Below are 20,756 nucleotides of genomic sequence, written 5' to 3' on the forward strand. Positions count from 1 at the left end.
TTTCTCTTCACAGATTCTGACTGAACTGCTGTGCATATCCAGCATTTTCTGTTTTGTCTCAGCTTCTTCCAGCAAGTTATGGAAGAGCATTGATGACTGTGTGGGCCCAGACTATCCTTTCAGGAAGATAGATAGAGGTGGCAAGTTGGCTGACCGGCCATTCTGTGGTAGTTGTTGAGAAATAGAGTACTCTTTCCTCATCTATAATTAGCTGCGAAACGCATTTAGCCTTAAACTGATAGTCATTCTCATTTTTCTTCACTTACTGACTGACTAGAGTAAAATCTCAAAGCTTGTGGTAATATTAGCTCATGAACTTCTAACAGTTGAATTGTAGATGTTTCAGCAAACTACTGAAGTATCACTGTTGAAGAAAAATGGGGAATTAAAAAAAAAACAGAGCTTGACGTTGCTCCAAAAGCAGCAGGTATTTGAAATAAAGTTTTATTTTGTCCAGGTGTGTTTATTTTGGATGTGCTGTTTTAATTAGCTACAGGATAGGAATAAAATGGAATTGCAAACATGTCAAGTTTTTCAAAAACAAAGTAATTTGGGAAACATTGTGGTAAAGAGGATGAGGCTTAAAGGTTAGTTAATAACAGGGCTTGTGACAAAATTTGAGACTGATCTTCATCGGGACACAATTACTTTTTTTGTCTGTGCTGCGGTAAGTCTAAATAAGCATATTGGGCAAATATTTTGCAAAATTGACTAAAGTGTTGCCTGTTAATTCTGTGCTCCTTAAAATATTTACCACATGAGCCAATATGTTTACACTCTGACTCATATCTAAATAAACCAAAAAGATTACAGTTTTTACTGGAATAGTAAAAATGGCTGCTGCAGCTTTTGGCCATGCTTTCAAATCTTCTCATGTAATCAGAATAAAATTTAACCCCCTACACTACCTTTCAGAAAGTTATTTTATTATTGCTTAATATTGTTAATTAAAAACTCATATATATATCTGTAGGATAATAGATACTTGACCGGTTATATTATAAGCCTGTAATTCAATTCAAGAGGTTCTCTTGACTTTATAAACTGTGGAAGTGGGATTGTACAAGAAAAGACCATTTAGCTGAACAAACATATTCCTTCCACAGACTATGTAGAATCCATTCCATCAGGAACTCAATCCACATTTTGATAAAAGACTCTGAAAAATATCTTCCTGTTCAGCAAAGGTAAATCAAACAAAATTGCAGAGTATATGCAACACTACATTATTCAGCTTTGACTGGCTCCCTCCCTGGTCATGACATTTCCAAGGCCCCAGCAGCTCAAGAGCCACCATTTGATTGTATCTATCCATACTTGGATTTATAACCCTTAATCCCATTTCTAATCAATTAATCCTTCAGCTCTTTTTTAATAGGCACCTTGCAAGTATTTGGTATTTCAAATAAAATTTATATGGGAACGAATAAAAACATTCAACCGATCAACGTTTATTGGGAAGGGTTCTATTGAGTCGGTCCAGCTTAATAAAAACTAATACAGCCATTGCTGGAAAAATGTAAGAAGTGATTCAATAAAGTTTAAGCACAAACACTGAGCAATGTGTTCGGAAGTAGTTTGAAGCATCCAAAAAACGGCAATGAAATGGCATTGAGCTGGTGGAGAAAACAATAAAGTTCTTATCTAACTGAATGACTGATCATATACGTGAAGGGGTAAAATAATATTGGATGAAATGGTTAACTTTGATTACATGGGTTACTGGAGTAAATTCTTTTGTATAACCATCATATTTTCTGCAGCAAAAGTTTACAGATTAATATATAAATCCGCTGATTCCAACATAAGCATTCTGTGTGGTCTTCAACCCTTTTTCCTTCTCCTTACCCTCCCCCCATCTTATACCACACACCAGCTGAAAAGGTTACCACTAACTGCTTCTAGGTCTCTTTTAATTGTGCTCCAAAATCCATTGGGAGGAGATATGTCAGAATGTCTTGGATTGTTTTAATATCTGATCTTTCCCTCTTGTGAAATATCTCACCTCAGGTAGGTATCTCTCCCCATCAGTTATAATCTGCATTGTAATTCAAGCTTTTATTTCATCACGCCTCCCTTTAGCTTGTTGTCTTTTGATTGAGTTACACATTCATTACATTTAGACTGGTTTGCGCAACAGCTCTTACAACAACATGATGTATTTATATAGCGCCTTTAATGTAGTGAAAGGTCCCAAGGCACTTCACAGGAGTATTATGCAATAAAAATTTAACACCGCGCCGCATAAGTTAAAATTAGTGCAGGTGACCAAAAGCTTGGTCAAAGAGATATGTTTTAAGGAGCGTCTTGAAGGAGGAAAGAGAGGTAGAGAGGTTTAGGCAGGGAGTTCCAGAGCTTGGGCCCGAGGCAACCGAATGCACGGCCACCAATGGTTGAGCGATTATAATCAGGGTTGCTCAGGAGGGCAGAATTAGAGAAGCTCAGACATTTCGGGGGTTGTGGGGCTGGAGGAGATTACAGAGATAGGGAGGGGCGAGGCCATGGAGGGATTTGAAAATAAGGATGAGAATTTTGAAATCGAGGCGTTGCTTAACCAGAAGCAAATTGTAAGTCAGCGAGCACCGGAGTGATGGGTGAGTGGGATTTGGTGCGAGTTAGGACACAGCCAGCAGAGTTTTGGATCACCTCTAGTTTACATAGGGTAGAATGTGGGAGGCCAGCCAGGAGTGCGTGGAATAGTCAAGTCTAAAGGTAACAAAGGCATGGATGAGGGCTTCAACAGTAGATGAGCTGAGGGAAGGGCAGAGACGGGTGATGTTAAGGAGGTGGAAATAGACCGTCTTAGTAATGCTGTGGATATGTGGGCAAAAGCTCATTTCAGGGTCAAGTATGACACCAAGGTTGCGAACAGTCTGGTTCAGCCTCAGACTGAACTTGGGGAGAGGGACTGGGTCAGTGGCCAGGGAACAGAGTTTGTGGCGGGGACCGAAAACAATGACTTCGGTCTTCCCAATGTTGAATTGGAATAGGAATGGGACAACAACAACTTGTATTTATATAGCGCCTTTAATGTAGTAAAATGTCCCAACGCGCTTCACAGCAGTATTATAAGGGAAAAAATTTACATTGAGCCACATAATGAGAAATTAGGGCAGATGACCTAAAGCTTGGTCAAAGAGGTAGCTTTTAAGGAGCATCTTAATGGAGGAAAGAGCTCTATAGTAGAGAGGTGGCGAGTTCAGGCAGGAAATTCCAGAGCTTGCGACCTAGGCATCAGAAGACTTGATCAGAGAGACTGTAAAACAAAGAACAGTGATCTATAAGAAACGTTTTTAAAAAGTAAAGAAATCAACACCAGAAAGCCTATTCATTTTGTGTATTATAACGTCCAAAATTTCACTTCACCTTTTTCTGGAAATCATATCACATAATTTATTTTCAATTAATTCAGTGCTAATGTTCAAAATATTCTTTGAAATAATTTGTTATTCTTGATTGTTTTTCATAATATAACATCAAAATACATCCATGCATTCACTATCAAAGGTTGCAAGTCAAAGTATGTATCAAGGATTATCACAATAGTGTAACAAGGCACCTGAAGGCAGTGTAGGTAAAATTATATTGAGCCATACAGAGCAGGATGGTCCAAGGTTCAATCTCAGCCCTGTATTGAATTGGATATTTCTCAGTTCAGCAGTGGTCAGCCAAAGTTTCTGCTCCTGTTTGGTGTCGTGTGAGACCTGTTGCATGGTATATGTGTGTGTGAGTGCATTAATATTGGGTAAGCACAGGATTAACCTTGGTTGTGATGCCTCTGTTAAAGGCACACACATGAAGAACAGCCACTTGGGTGAAGTATTCCTGGGCACCGAATGGCCAAACTAACTAGATGTCCTCACTAATTGCCCTAAAGAAAGATGGGGAGTAAAAGAGACAATACTGGAAAAATGATAGCTCCATAGTAAAAATAATTGTGTCAAATGTTCCAGAATGGTGGGGTGTGAGCCTGCCATCCCAACATGGTGAGTTCATAATGTCAGCCTAGCCATCATGAATCTGCATCAAAGAGAAGTGAGGTTTTTCTCCACAGGGAGGGAAGGATGAAATCAAGGAAGATTCACCCTAGAGCATTCCGGGCACATTGCACAGAGCAGCAGAATGTAGAACAGCTGAAGCAGAGGCTGTTCAAATCAATACCTAGTTAGTATGCAATCCAGTGACTTCATTGGCCTTGCCTCCCTCAGCTCTCAAGTGAAGAAACTATTCACTTTGACTTTTGTTTGTATTCATTAATGCCCACTTCAGAGGGCAGTTCAGAGCCAATCATGTTTGTATGGGCCTGGAGTCACTTATAGGCTAGACTATGTAAGAACGACAGCTTTTCTTCCCTAAATGACAGTGAACATGGGAGTCACTGGCCAAAGACCGCTCTAAGTGGAGGAAGTGCATCTAGGAGGGCGCTGAGCACCTCAAATCGCCGAGAGCATGCAGAAACCAAGTGCAGGCAGCAGAAGGAGCGTGCGGCAAACCAGGCCCACCCATCCTTTCCTTCAACGATTTTCTGTCCCACCTGTGACAGAGACAGTAATTCTCGTATTGGACTGTTCAGTCACCTAAGAACTCATTTTTAGAGTGGAAGCAAGTCTTCCTCAATTTTGAGGGACTGCCTATGATGGTGAACAACAAACCAACAGTTTCATGGTCACTTTTACTGATACCAGCTTTTTATTTACAGTTTAAAAAAAAACTGAATTCAATTTCTCTTTAATGTCAATAATGCTCTTTGCACACTTTCTTTTTGTATGTGTTGCATGTTGGACATTGGCTAACCACATCTGCAAGTTGTGCTGACATACTAGGCCAGAACAAGTTATCGCTTGTTAATATTTTGTTTTTTTCAGTTCCTTGGTGACTTTGATTTATTTTTACCAACATAAGTTTCCTTAAGTTGGCAAGCATAAGAAACTTTGTGACCTTTAAAAATAAGCCTCACTTCAGTAGTCAGTTCATCTCGAAGACCCAGTTGTAGCACAGTGACAACTTCAGACTCATGTCTCCAAATCCTTCCAAGGTCAGGCATTTTAACTTTTGTAATGACTGGTCTTTCTTAGTTTTGGTTATCATTTCTGATGACATCAGTAGTAAGAAGACCAGTTGTTTGATCATCTTTGTCATCTGAGCTGTCACTTTCAGATAGGCAGTTTTGACGTTAATGCATAGGCTACATACAGAACTGTACCTTGTATAAAATTGTCCAACTGTAAGAGGAGACACAGTACAGAGAAGATCTAAAAAGGGAATGAGGGGCAAAGAGAGAGTATGAGAATAGATCAACGGCTAACATAAAGTCTTTTATAAACACATAAACAGTCAAAGGAAGGGTGGGTGGATTTGGGACCAAAAAAGGAGATCTTCTTTTAGAGGCAGAGGGCATGGTTGAGGTAATAAATGAGTACTTTGAATTATTAAAGAAGAGGATGCTGCCAATGTAGCAGTAAAGGAGGAGGTAGCAGCGATATTGGACAGATTAAAAATAGATAAAGAGGAGGTACTTAAAAGATTGGCAGTCCTCTAAGTAGAAAAGTCACCCGGTCCAGGTGGAATGCATTTTAGGTTACTGAGGAAAGCAAAGGTGGAAATTGTAGAGGCTCTGACCACAATCCTCCCATCCTCCTTAGATATGGGGGTGGTGCCAGAGGGCTGTAGGATTGTAAATGTTACACCCTTGTTTAAAAAGGAGAGAAGGATAAACCTTGCAACTATAGGGCAGTCAGAATAATGTCAGTGGTAGGGATACTCTTCGAGAATCATTGGGGAGAATGTTACCCTAAAAAAAAACAGGTGGGTTGGGGGCATGGGGGTAGTTAAAGTGTTAAAAATCTGAATCCTGACCTGAACCCACTTCCAACCTGTCTACTTACGGTTTTAACAGCGGCGGGATGGGACGGGCAGCCAATCCGCTGCCAGGAGGCAGGTCGTCTAATTAAATATTATAATGAGGCTGGAAGCCATTGCTTTAACCTCCATTTTGAATTTAACTTTAGGTAGCTGGGTTTTGCAGATCTCGTGAAACTTGTCAGCTAATGCAAGGTGAGGACTGCTGGATCCAGGAGGTAATTGCCTTTACACTTACCTCCTGAATCCAGGGTCCCTGCCTAACCCATCCTCCGTGATCGGAGACCCCCCCCCACGAATCCTCCGTTCCCCTCCCAGGCCTCTTCCCACCCCCCAGGCCTCCAATTCACTCCTTCTCCCCATCAGGCCTCCGATCCCGCCACGAGGCCTCCCCCCAGCCAGGCCTCCAATCCATGTCCAAGGCTTTCCCCCCACTCCTCTGGCCCTCCTCATGCTACTCCCGGCCCTCAATCTTCTTCCGACGCCCGCCCGCTCCTCCGGCCACCCCTCAGGCCCCCAATCCTCATCATCCACACCCTGCTGCCCCGTGGCTCCCGATCCACATCGGAACCCTCCTCTGCCACCTCATGGCCCCCACTCCTCATTCGAAGCCTCCTGCTGCCCCGTGGCTCCCAATCCACATCGGAACCCTCCCTCCTTCCCGCCGTCCCACGGCCTCCAATCGGAAAACTAAGGGGGAATGTAAATGGATAATTGTATTGAGGCAATAATATCAGAAAAATGCCATTTACCACTATATTTCCCTTTGATGGAGTTTTACACTTGTACTAGATTTTTCTACTGTATCATTTCGAAAGAATGATTCATTTACTTATTTTAAAGAAATGGCTGTAACATGCCGTTAAATTCGGCAGGGCCTGTGGGAAATCCATTCTCCTGGGTTTCCCAGCTGCCTTGTTGGTCCTCCGCCCCCAACCCGCATCCCCCATTTAAATTCAGCCCAATATAAAAGGGGTCAGAGGGTCTAGTAAGAATGAGGAACTGAGGGAAATCCTTATTAGTCGGGAAATTGTGTTGGGGAAATTGATGGGATTGAAGGCCAATAAATCTCCAGGGCCTGATGGACTGCATCCCAGAGTACTTAAGGAGGTGGCCTTGGAAATAGCAGATGCATTGACAGTCATTTTCCAACATTCCATAGACTCTGGATCAGGTCCTATGGAGTGGAGGGTAGCCAATGTAACCCCACTTTTTAAAAAAGGAGAGAGAAAACAGGGAATTATAGACCAGTCAGCCTGACATCGGTAGTGGGTAAAATGATGGAATCAATTATTAAGGATGTCATAGCAGCGCATTTGGAAAGAGGTGACATGATAGGTCCAAGTCAGCATAGATTTGTGAAAGGAAAATCATGCTTGACAAATCTTCTGGAATTTTTTGAGGATGTTTCCAGTAAAGTGGACAAGGGAGAACCAGTTGATGTGGTGTATTTGGACTTTCAGAAGGTCTTCGACAAGGTCCCACACAAGAGATTAATGTGCAAAGTTAAAGCACATGGGATTGGGGGTAGTGTGCTGACGTGGATTGAGAACTAGTTGGCAGACAGGAAGCTAAGAGTAGGAGTAAATGGGTACTTTTCAGAATGGCAGGCAGTGACTAATGGGGTACCGCAAGGTTCTGTGGTGGGGCCCCCAGCTGTTTACCTTGTACATTAATGATTTAGACGAGGGGATTAAATGTAGTATCTCCAAATTTGCGGATGATACTAAGTTGGGTGGCAGTGTGAGCTGCGAGGAGGATGCTATGAGGCTGCAGAGTGACTTGGACAGGTTAGGTGAGTGGGCAAATGCATGGCAGATGAAGTATAATGTGGATAAATGTGAGGTTATCCACTTTGGTGGTAAAAACAGAGAGACAGACTATTATCTGAATGGTGACAGATTAGGAAAAGGGGAGATGCAACGAGACCTGGGTGTCATGGTGCATCGGTCATTGAAGGTTGGCATGCAGATACAGCAGGCGGTTAAGAAAGCAAATGGCATGTTGGCCTTCATAGCGAGGGGATTTGAGTACAGGGGCAGGGAGGTGTTACTGCAGTTGTACAGGGCCTTGGTGAGGCCACACCTGGAGTATTGTGTACAGATTTGGTCTCCTAACTTGAGGAAGGACATTCTTGCTATTGAGAGAGTGCAGCGAAGGTTCACCAGACTGATTCCCGGGATGGCGGGACTGACCTATCAAGAAAGACTGGATCAACTGGGCTTGTATTCACTGGAGTTCAGAAGAATGCGAGGGGATCTCATAGAAACGTTTAAAATTCTGGCGGGTTTAGACAGGTTAGATGCAGGAAGAATGTTCCCAATTTTGGGGAAGTCCAGAACCAGGGGTCACAGTCCAAGGATAAGGGGTAAGCCATTTAGGAATGAGATGAGGAGAAACTTCTTCACCCAGAGAGTGGTGAACCTGTGGAATTCTCTACCACAGAAAGATGTTGAGGCCAATTCACTAAATATATTCAAAAAGGAGTTAGATGTAGTCCTTACTACTAGGGGAATCAAGGGGTATGGCGAGAAAGCAGGAATGGGGTACTGAAGTTGCATGTTCAGCCATGAACTCATTGAATGGCGGTGCAGGCTCGAAGAGCCGAATGACCTACTCCTGCACCTATTTTCTATGTTTCTATGTTTCTAATAAAACTTATAGTGAGCCGAGAAGATTAAGAGATTTGTTGGAGATGTACAAGATCATGAATGGTGCTGAGAAAGTATATAATGGAGAAACTGTTCCCATTGGCAGAAGCGTCAGTAAGTAGAGGACACAGATTTAAGATGATTGGCAAAAGAACTAGAGGCAACATGAGGAAACATTTTTTTACAAAGCAAGTTGTTGTGGTCCTGAAAGGGTATTTGAAGCAGATTCAATAGTAACTTCCAAAAGAGAATTGGATAAATATTTGAAGGGAAAAACATTGCAGGACTATGAGAAAGAGCAAGGGAGTGGGATTAATGGGATAGCTCTACCAAAGAGCCAGCACAGGCACGATGGGCTGAATGGCCTCCTTCTTTGCTGTATCATTCTGTGATTCTGTGGAACTGTATTTTTGCTACTTAACTAACATGCTTTGCAGTTTGGTGGCTCTTCATGATACAACTTTTCCATAATTGTGTCCAGAGATTCACATGCCAGGATTTTGGCCCAAAGGCGAATTCCATGCTGGTGGAATGTTTTACGGATGGGAAACCTGGAAAAATGGGTTTCCCGAATGACCTGTAGTTTTTAATTGCAAGGCTCTTTTAAAAATTTTCCATCGGGTTTCCATTCACAGACAACCTGATTGACAGGCTAGAGGCCTGCTGGACAAGGAAGCCTGCAGCACAGGGTCGCAGCTAAGGAGAGCAGGGAGGTGTCATGGAGGAGTGGGAGAGATCGTGGGAGGGGGAGATCCAGATCATCGGGTGTGGTGATTGCAGTGAGGGCCCCAAACGCGGGGCTTCATGCCAATCGTCGGTGTTCCTTCTGATCGCGGGGAAGGGGACCAATGGTGGTCGGGGGGGCTTCCGATTGTGGGGGCGGAGGGAGCTGATGGTGGTTGGGGGGAGCAGAGGTGCAGGGGAAGCAGACAGATTGTGGGAAGGGTTTATTGGGTAGTTTATTTGGCCTGAAGGAACACTCCTGCTCCTCTTGGCCCACAAGCAGTGCTGTAAAGGCACTTACCTCATGGATTCAGCCCATCACGTCTCCTTTCAAATGCTGGGTATCCTGAGGCCTGGGCAACCCAGCCAAGATGAGTAAAAACACTCTTAAAATTAAGGCAGGGGACCTCATTATAATATTTAAATGCCCAATCCGCCTCTCGTTAGTCGAGTGGTCCCTCACTTCCGTTAAAACAGGAAGTAGGCAGGTTAGTTCCTATTTCAGATTTTTTGAGTTTTAACCTCTGACCCGACACCAACCCACCTGTTTTGGGGAGTTAAGATTCAGCCGCACGCTTCACTGGCAAAATGGATCCCAACTTGATTTTGTGGCCCTTTCAACTTTCTCCGTGGCAGCAGGACCAACCTTGCTGGACAGAAAATCCAACTCACATTTTAGGACTGTCCAGGGTGCATCACTTGCCACTCTGAAAACTCCAGTGCGATGAAAGGTAACTACTTTCCTGATTGATAAATGTATATTTAGATAAAACTCCGAAAGAAGTTCCTGAAATGAACATCATTAACAACTTACGGGCCCCAATTTTAACCACGGCGGATTTTGGGCGTGTAGATAGCGGTCACAGGCTGCTCCAGAAATAAGGCATGGGCCATTTTAACAACTGGTCCTCATTTAAATACCACAGGCTGACTTTCCGGAGGTTGACAGGAAGGGGCGGTGAATGGGGTGGCTCGGAGGCCGCCCGCCAACACTAGGTAGGTGGAAGGATCAGTTTCGGGAGCTGTATCATAAGGGGTCTTGCATTCTGGCAGGAGAGGCCTAAGCTTTATTTGTGGGGCCTCCTGCCCCTACAAGGAAAGTTTTAAAAAACGGGCCTGTTTGGGCCTCTTCTAGCCCCGACTCCTCTTCCCGCTGTCTTCACCTGGTGGGAAAGCTACAGTGGCTTCCCTACTCAGAACACCAGTTAAAATTGCAGTTGGGCCCTGATGACGCCACCGGGCAGGTTCTGTTGAAATCGCCCCCCAAAACACAAGCAGACTTTTGTGTTAAATTGTAAAAAAAAACATCCACACCAATGATTAGATTTGCGTGTTTGCCACTTGGACGGTAAATGACGGAGTGGATCGCACACCCTTTATAGAACGCGTTTGATATTCATTCCATTGAAATCTGGCAGGTCCTATTAAGGGTGGGTGATCCATTCTGCCAGGTTACCGCCCAGCTGGTGAAGATGAAAACTTACCCCCAGGAATCAGTAAGTTGATGTGAATCTCATCCCAAAAATAAACTGCCGATGCTGGAAATGTGAAACAAAAACAAAATGCAGGAAACACTTGGCACAGACGGCATAAAGGTATAGAGGTCGGAGGGGTTAACATTTCAGGCGTGGAACTGCTGAGCTATCCAGCATTTTCTGTTATTGTCTCGGTTTGGTTCAATCTGTGGCACCTCATAAAGTCCTGCCCCAGAATTCATATAATGGCACCTCGATAGCTCCAACTCCGAAGGCAATTTACTTTTTTTCAGTTGCCCACAGGCACTTCCTTTCCAATTTACAGCTTGTTCCTTCACACTGTGATCAACCAAAGATGCTTTGCTTTCTGGCTGTGCACTGGCCCCTCGACAGGTTTCTATTTGCTGAACACTCCAGTACAATCATTATAAAAACACATTAGTACATTTCCTTCACACAAAACAAAATCACAAAAATTTCCAGTTTTAGTCTGCACTGTTGAAAATTTCTTACAGAAGCAAATGAGTTTAGTTATAATACTGAGGGCATTTTTAGATAAGTATAGAAAAAGTTATTTGAATACATTGATTGATTAAAATAAATGACTGATATTTAATTAGCTGTTTATAGAGTATTTTTAATGTAACACAATTACAAAGCAGAGCAGTAATCTTCTATCGTCATGTTTATCTTCTATCTTTATGTTGCTCCCAAAGCTCCATGGCATTGTGAACCTTTCCACAAACGACACGTTAATATTGTACTCTGCCAGTGTTGGGTTCAGTTGAAAACATTCAGCAGCCTGAGTTAACACCATTTACCAATTAATCACTTATCCTATGCACAATAAAAAATAAATCCATAACTTGTGTAAAGTAAGTTCTATTGAACTTGTATTGAATTAAATCTTAAAATTTCATGTCCACGGTATAGAGGCTTTAGGTTATATCAAGATACTGACTCAAATATGTCAGTATTAATCTCTGACTTGATAGAGTATTCATCTTGAAAGACAAATGCAACTGACCTGGACTACTTCAGTCTCAGTCATACCATCTTACATACATAAATTAGATTCTTGAAGATGCCATGTTAATGATTTATATTTTTACTTAGACTAAATATTCAATTACTATGCTTCACAATTCTCTGTAGTTGGCCTATCAAATGGTGACAAAAGGAATTTTAGCATTGTTAAAAGATGTTCTTGTTAGCTTCCCAACTCATTGAGTGCACATAGCATTAGGTTATATATTAAAGATATGAAGATATGTTGCAGACATACTAGTCATATGGGTGTGGAAATTACGGTCGGAGGCTTGCTGCCCGAGTATGCCTCTGAACTGCAAGAAAACTTCGTACTTAAGTGCTTCGGACTCTTATGGTACTGGGCCTGCAGGTGTACGCCTGCGTAAAGGGCCACACATTCCAGGGGCGCATGCAGTTCGCAAATGTCTCTGGGATCATGTGGGCCAGGCCAACAAAGGAGGATTTTTATTATGCTTATAGGGATTCCTTTTCTCACGGAATCCCCATAAGCATAATACCTGTAGTAATTACCTAAAAATACAATTTCACAACACTGAAATAAAAATAAATGATCACAGGTTCAAAATTAATTAAAATATCATTTAATTAAACATTTAAAATAAAAAAAATATTTTTTGAAAAATAAATGCAAACATTTTTAACCTGGACAAAATTGACCTAACCTAATTTTAAATGAAAGTGAATCTTTAAATCATTTAAAAAAAATTATTTTAACATTTATTTAAACCCTTACTGATAAAAGAAGGCCTTATGCCTGCTTTTACCAGGCAAAGGATTTGCTGGGCAGTAGTTGGGCATACCAACTCTGTGCCAGCGAAAGTGAATTTCTAGAAGATGGATACTGTTATGTATATATGTAAACCTTACCAAAATGTAAGACTTCCACTAGTGGACACACCTGTGGGAGACCTAAGGGTCACCTGTGCACCCTGCAGCAAGAAGGTATAAAAGGTGATTCATCATGCTGCTTCCACACTCTGGAGTCTGAATAAAGAGACCAAGGTCACAACAGTTTGAGCTTGCGCTATAGTCCTGTGGATTTATTCTGAACATAACAGATATGATCTGTTAAGGAGAAACTTGACAGATCGCAAATTCTGGGTTTTCGCACATGTGCATTGCATGCGGTGGCCTGGAACATGCGGGGCACTTATGACTGCGTACACTATGTGTGTGCCGTCATGGTGTAATGTACGTACAGAAGGTCTGCCCACCAACAGGAGGCACTATTGTCAGAGATACTAGGGTCATGGGTACACTCGTGCTGGGCCCGGTATATAACCTGAACTTCACGTTTATATCTTCACTTCTGGAAGCCATTAAAGACTGACCAGGTTACACCTAATCACTGGCTCACAGTATGGAGTTCAATGTATCATTTCATACACCACAACTGGCGACGAGACAAATATGAACTCAGGCAAAAGTATGGCGAGCACAGCACAATCGAGTACTGTTGGAATTCTCGAGATTCAATGAGGGAGAAGATTGGGGAGAATTCACGGATCGTCTTGACCAGTATTTCCTGGCAAACAACATAAACAAAGACAGGGATGCAGAGAAGCACAGGGCAGTTCTTCTCACCGTCTATGGCCCCACGATCTATGCACTCCTCAAGAATCTGCTCTCGCCCACTCTTCCTACAAAAAAAGATTACAAAGAACTGTGTTCTCTAGTTTGGGAACACCTTAAATCCACAGAAGGAATCCTCATATCCAGATAGCACTTCTATACGCATGTTCGTCCAGAAGGCCAGGACATAGTGGTATTTGTTGCCGACCTGAGACGTCTTGCAGGGCCTTGCAAATGTGGGCCTGCGTTGGAAGACATGCTGCGTAACTCTTTCGTGATTGGGGTCAACCACGAGGCGATCTTAAGTAAGCTGCTCGCTGCGGAGACGCCGGACCTCAGCAAGGTCATCACCATCGCCCAGGCTTGCATGTCCACGCAGAAAAGCACGAAGCAGATATTGCGACAAAACAGGAACTCCACAGCACGTACTGTGCACAAAATTGTATCGACGGCCGGCAGAGCTGCACATGGCAGGGCCTACTCGACTGCGTCTGCAAGACCGGGAGCCACTCAAAGTTCACCATCGAAGGCCTACTCGACTGCGTATGTGAGAACGGGAGCCGTTTAAAGCCCGCCATCAGAGCAAGTCCGAGCTCAACTTGTTGGCATTGCGGGGGCAATCACCGACCCCATCAGTGCCGCTTCAGGCAGTATGTATGGAGAGGGTGTGCGAAGATGGGGCATCTTCAGCGGACATGTCCACAGCGGAGCAAGCGAGCTGCAACACACCACGTGGATGATGATCAATCCAGCATGGATCTGGCGATGCAGCCCGAGACATTTGAAAGCTCCGATGAGGAAGTGTATAGCGTATGTTCATTCCTAACAAAGAGCCAACCGATAATGGAGGTAAAATTAAACGGCATGCAGGTATCCATGGAATTAGACACGGGTGCGAGTCAATCGATAATGAGCCAGAGGACTTTCGAAAAGCTGTGGGAGGCCAAGGCAGAGAGACCCAAGTTGAGTCCGATAAATGCGAAGTTGCGTATCTACACCAAAGAGCTCATACCAGTGATCGGTAGTGCAACAGTAAGAGTGTCGTACAAGGGAGCGGTTCATGATCTACCATTATGGATTATCCCGAGCAATGGCCCATCGTTATACGGCAGGAGTTGGCTCGAGAAAATAAAATGGAAATGGTACGATATCAAAGCTTTGTCATCAGCGGATGATAATTTATGTGCTCAAGTGCAGAACAAATTTCCCTCACTGTTTGAACCAGGAATTGGGCAGCTTCAAGGGAGCCATGGTGCAGATTCACCTAGGCCCAGACGCAAAGCCAGGGTGGTCCCACACATAATGAGAGAAAAGGTCGAGCTCGAATTGGACAGGCTACAACGTGAGGGGATTATCTCAACGGTCGAATTTAATGAATGGGTCAGCCCCATTGTTCCGGTGTTAAAGAGCGATGGCATGGTCAGGATTTGTGGAGACTACAAGGTCACGATCAACCGAGTTTCGAAACGAGATCAGTACCCGCTACTGAAAGCTGATGACCTGTTTGCAATGCTAGTCAGGGTAAAATCGTTCACCAAATTGGAACTAACTTCAGCCTACATGGCACAGGAACTTGTTGAATCATCAAAGAAACTTACGTGCATCAACACGCACAAAGGACTGTTTATTTACAACGGGTGCCCTTTTGGCATTTGTTCGGTGGCAGCTATATTTCAGAGAAACATGGAGAGCTTATTGAAATCCATCCCCAGGACTGTGATATTCCAAGACGACATCCTAGCCACAAGTCATGACACCGCCGAGCACCTGCACAATCTGGAAGAGGTTCTACGTCGTCTGGACAAAGTGGGACTCGGGCTAAAACATTCGAAGTGCATTTTCATGGCACCAGAGGTCGAATTCCTTGGACGAAAGATTGCTGCAGACGGAATCAGGCCTACAGACGCGAAAACAAAGGCCATCAAAAATGCGCCCAGGCCCCAGAATGTGATGGAGCTGCGTTCGTTCCTGGGTCTTCTCAACTACTTTGGTAACTTCTTACTCAAATTGAGCACAGTATTAGAGCCTTTGCACAAGCTGCTCAGGAAAGGAGACGACTGGGTGTGGGGTGAACTTCAAGACAAAGCCTTTGAGAAGGCTAAAAATCTGCTGAGTTCCCACAAGCTACTGGTACTGTATGACCCATGCAAGCGTCTAGTTATGACCTGTGATGTGTCGTCCTTTGGGGTCAGCTGCGAACTCCAGTAAGCCAATGAGTTAGGCAAACTACAACCAGTTGCATACATGTCGTGAAGCCTGTCCAAGGCGGAAAGAGCCTACGGCATGGTAGAAAAAGAGGCTTTAGCATGTGTTTATGGGGTATAAAAAAAATGCACCAGTACCTGTCTGGGTTTTGCTTCGAGCTGGAAACCGATCACAAGCTGCTTATATCGTTATTCTCGGAACATAAAGGTATCAATACCAACGCGTTGTCCCACACCCAGAGGTAGCCGCTGACATTATCTGCCTATGATTATGTCATTCGCCATAGACCAGGCACCGACAACTGCGCTGATGCATTGAGCCGGTTACCGTTGCCCACACCGGAGGTGGAAATGCCAATGCCCACAGAGTTACTCATGGTCATGGATGTCTTTGAGAGTGAAGGGTCACCTGTCACTGCTCAACAAGTTAAGGCCCGGACCAGCCAGGATCCGACCCTATCGGTTGTAAAACATTCTGTTCTTAATGGGGACTGGTCGACCATCCCCAAGGAAATGGGTGATGAAACCAAACCGTACAGCTGTCGCAAAGATGAGCTTTCCATCAGTCCGACTGTTTACTGTGGCGTAATCGTGTTGTAATGCCCAAGAAAGGCAGGGCCAGATTTGTACGGGAGTTACATAGTACGCATCCCGGTATTGTCATGATGAAGGCCATCGCCAGGTCCCATGTTTGGTGGCCTGGCATTGACTCGGACTTAGAGTCATGCATCAGTGCAGCACTTGCATGAAGTTAAACAATGACCCAAAGGAAGCTTTGCTCAGTCTGTGGTCATGGCCATCCAAACCATGGTCTAGAATCCACATCGACTTTGTGGGCCCCTTCCTCAGTAAAACGTTTTTTGCGGTGGTGGATGCATACTCCAAATGGATAGAATGTGTGATCATGTCATCCAGGACTTCCACTGCCACCATTGAGAACCTGAGAGACATGTGTGCCACACATGGTCTGCCAGACATCGCTGTCAGCGACACAGTGGGCTCCACGTCGGCCTCGCAGCATCCCTCCCCTTTAAATGAAGGAGGGACGTTGCGACATGTCAGCGTGTCCCGCTCCCTTGCAAATCCGCCCCTACATCACCTCAAACAGTACCCCAAAGCATTGGGAGGCGGTGTCAGAGTTAAAGAGCTTAATTTTCTGGCTCTTCCCTCTGACTCCCGCTCAGCGGTAAATGTCTGCTTAATTCAAAGTGCCCTCCCCAATTTCCCACTGAGGGCAATTTCAGTTATCCTAGTATAATAGGAGTGATCCTGTGAGAGTAAGTTGCATTACTGGGGCTCTGTAGAGAGAGATCCTACATCTAGCCCAGGTTATAGAATCATAGAAATTTACAGTACGGATGGAGGCCATTCAGCCCATTGTGTCAGTGTCGGCTGAAAAAGATCTATGCAGCCTTATCCCACTTTCCAGCTCTTGGTCTGTAGCCCAATAGGTTACAGCACTTTGTGCATATCCAAGTACTTATTAAATGCGTTGAGAGTTTCTGCCTCTACCACACTTCCAGGCAGTGAGTTCCAGACCCCACCATCCTCTGGGTGAAAAAAAGTTCTTCTCAGCTTCCCTCTAATCCATCTACAAATTACTTTAAATCTATGCCCCTTGATTAAACCTGAACAAGAACTGAGACTAACAAGTACAAAGCATTCCTTTCCTCAGGACAAAGATTCTTCATCATGCCATATACATTATTCACCTAATAAAGTAGTGAATGAGTTATGATAGTCCATTTGTAAGGTGAGGCATATCTATTTAGGGATAAGATTAGTAACAGCTTCACTTTAAGATTTGAATTAAAATGATACAGAACAGACAACAATGATCGGATGTGGATTTTTGTTTGAACAACTGAACAAAGTTTATTTAAAACAACACAGGTCATTTCTTCCCTCACATCAATCCAGGTACAGACAAGAATGTAGACTTATAACTGAGGGGGAAGAGGCTTCTTCCTGCTGCAGGCCCACTAATGAGACTGTCTCGCAGACTTGTTTCTGTGAGAAAGATGAGCAAAGCAGGCAAACCTAAAAACAGGGGAGAGATTTATTTTTGTCCTCTCTATCCCACTCCTACCAGGAGTCTCTTGAATTGCAAGAGAGAGATCGGTAAGTCCCACTGCCAAATTGAATCAATGAAGCAATCTTGCTGCTCTCGTCCAAACATTTGTCTGGAACTTGTTTTACAGAGAACCTATTTACAGTGGCACTTCCTTCCTGGGGATGGGAGGGGAACTCCATTGATGGCATCCCCTGCCTCCCCAGCTCCGCATTGTTTCAAGTCAAACCACATTAACATCTCTGTTACTGTAACATTCACATCCTAAAAATTGTTAACAGGAATATTCCTAATTAAATACATGTTAATAAAACAGTGGCATCTAACTCAGCCTTACCCTTTCAATACAAATTTCCTGTGGAGGCATAATCACGAAATTACATCCAAAATTACACCCATTCATATGCCCATTTTGCCAACTTACACCTAAATCTCATTACCCTATGTGGGAAGGTAAAAATCGTGTAAACTGTTGAGGCCCATGGAAAATGCAGTACTCACATCATATATTCCTTCTTTAAGTATGCAATTTAATTCCAAACCATCTATTATTCATGCACATTAGGCACAGCATCTTTAAGAACATGCAATCGTGGAAGTTTTTTAATTTTAATGTGACTCATACTGATGCCATAAAAATGCATTCAAAGAAACTAAAAAAACAGCGCAGGTCTTGTGAGGATGAATTTTTAAAATTGCTTTCAAAATTGCAATCGAACACCAGAAAAATTACTGGGTGTAATTTTACTGCTGTTTTGAACCAATGAAATTGCAGGAAATTTGCCCAGGGGGTGAGAGCATTATAATGAGCTGAGATGCATTTGAGTGAAGCGATCGTTAGACGGGTGTAAAAGATCGAGGAAATTTGGGCATGGCATAACTACGTGTGACACACTTGCACCCAGGTTTCCTTGATCTTTTACGCTGGGTATTTGCTTTATGCTCCGATTACACGTGTCTGAGTGCAAATTCCAGGCTTAAATCATTTTCTGTTTTGCTACTGCTTTATATCCTGACTTACCTACCTGCAATTTCTGTGAAGAGAGACAGACGGTCCTTTAAGAGAGAAGCAGAGTATAGCTTCTTACCAGTGGTGGGTCTCTTCATTTGGCAGCCTTGAACTCAATCACATATGGAGAACAAGTTGGAATGCTGGCCAGCACCCAGACTAATCTGTGAGCCATACTGTGTGAAGTGAGTACTTAAACCTGATTTTAATGCTAAATGAATAAGCATGGCCAATCTTCTAATATTAGTAACAAAGACATTTATAGCCACTTTCCATTACACCTCACATATTCTGATACCATTTAGTGAGCACTATAGGATCCATTCATGTGCAGTGATGACTTGTTAATGTAATGCTGTGGGTGTCTCTCTATGTTTCCCATTATTTCCATCAAAGGAAGAAAGGCATTAAACATGTGCTATATTTAATGACCTAGAAATGCGGTTGCCCCTGAAAACGGGTGCGGGGATGGCGATGCGCGAGCAACTCACGCCCGTTCATTGCACCACAGGCAGCACGTGAATTTCACGCTGCCTGCTCAGTTGCATGATTGTGGCGTTTAGCCCAGCACTGAATGCACTGCTGATTGGCTGAATGCTCAGCAGCGGGCCCAAGTTCGTGCGAGGCTAGCACCAATTAAAGCCAGCCTGCACTACTCAAAGGATGCACCTTATAAAGGGGAGGGGCATTCTGCCTGCAGATCATCATTCAACTGGCGGAGGATGACAGTGAAAAAAAATCAATTCATGATTGCACAACAGGGCGGAAAGAATGCACCATGGTTCTCCGATGCACTGAAGGCCTGGGTGCAGGAGATTAACTTGAGGGGAGAGGTCCTCTTTCTACAGGAGGCCCTCCAGGCAACAAACAAAAGGGCAATAGGAGCAGATAGCCAATATGATGAATGCCAGCAGTGTTGCCCCAAGGATATTGCTGCAGTGCAGGAAGAAGTTTAATGACCTCAAACGAGTGGTCAAGGTCAATTAATTCATCTTCAAAATACCATATCCCACTATCTGCATCACTAGCCTCACATACTGCTCAATGCATCAGAACCTCATCACTCACCTACCAACAATCTCTACCAAACACAATTCATACCTTACATTCATAGTTTCACCTCAGCCTCACTGCTGTAAGCCTCACACTCACATCTCACAGCTTGCATGTACTGGCAGCTATTCAAACATGACAGGCACATCGCCCAAACACATTGCACCATACTCACTGACACACTTCCCTTTCTCTTGCAAGAAAAGGTGAACCATAACCGGCGCCAGCAAAACCTAACTGGCAGGGGATAGGCTCGCCTACATCACCTCATCCCCTTGGAGGAGACGGTGCTGGTCATTCTTGGGAGGGGCATGGCTGAGCCCATGGCCAGCAATGTGGCTGAAAGAGTACAAGATGCCGGTATCCTCATATGTTATCTTCCTACTCACATCCCACTTCCCTCTCATCCCAAGATCTCTTCTCATTTTCAATCTGCACATGGTGTAAGCATGTACCTTTTGCTTTTTTCCCACCCCTCACCACAACCCTACCCTTGTGCCTTTCTCATTTCAGATACCCAAGAAATTCAACCTGCCCAGCCAGTGGTTGTAGAAGAAGGGGGAGACGAGAATAATGAATAAGAAGAAACACCGTCACTCGATCTGACACTCGCAGGCACCAGCTCAGATACTGGCACTGCACAGAGTTTAGACATTAGCTTAGAGACGGGATCTGCATATGCTGAATCACCGGGCACGAATGGGCTACAGCCAGGGCAGGGACAAAGGTCGGGTTGGTGCCAGCTCTTCAGAGGTCACACATGAGTTCTCTTGCAGAATACACAGATGAGGACTTTGATGGGTATGCACAACAAAATGCTTGGTGTATTGACAGGCCTGCCAGAAAGCCTGAGTGCAACGTCAAAGAGCATGGAGGAGTCCGGCATCAAACTTGCACAGCAATTTGTGCAGAGCTTGGAGCCCATCCTTTCCAGTGTGGAAGGGGTGGGAAGATCCATTAGCACACCTATGGACCCAACCATCATGCAGCGTCTGATGGCTGATGGCTCAGCTTCCATTGCAGCACAAGCACAAGCCACCCTACATTTGAGTGCCAGAGTGGAAGCTCAAAATGAAGTCATGCAAGCTC

At 44.0% G+C, this 20,756-nt stretch overlaps 1 long non-coding RNA gene across 1 annotated transcript in view; it reads right to left on the reverse strand.

Annotated features, from left to right (window-relative positions):
• Positions 1 to 3,015: 3,015 nt before the first annotated feature.
• Positions 3,016 to 20,756, reverse strand: part of LOC139274816 (uncharacterized) — a 237,128-nt gene continuing 219,387 nt past the window's right edge. Inside the window, exon 4 of the long non-coding RNA XR_011595617.1 lies at positions 3,016 to 3,256. This is a non-coding gene — a long non-coding RNA (uncharacterized lncRNA). The remainder of the gene's footprint in view (positions 3,257 to 20,756) is intronic.

The sequence above is a fragment of the Pristiophorus japonicus genome, chromosome 10, assembly GCF_044704955.1.
Source record: "Pristiophorus japonicus isolate sPriJap1 chromosome 10, sPriJap1.hap1, whole genome shotgun sequence".
NCBI lineage: Eukaryota > Metazoa > Chordata > Chondrichthyes > Pristiophoridae > Pristiophorus > Pristiophorus japonicus.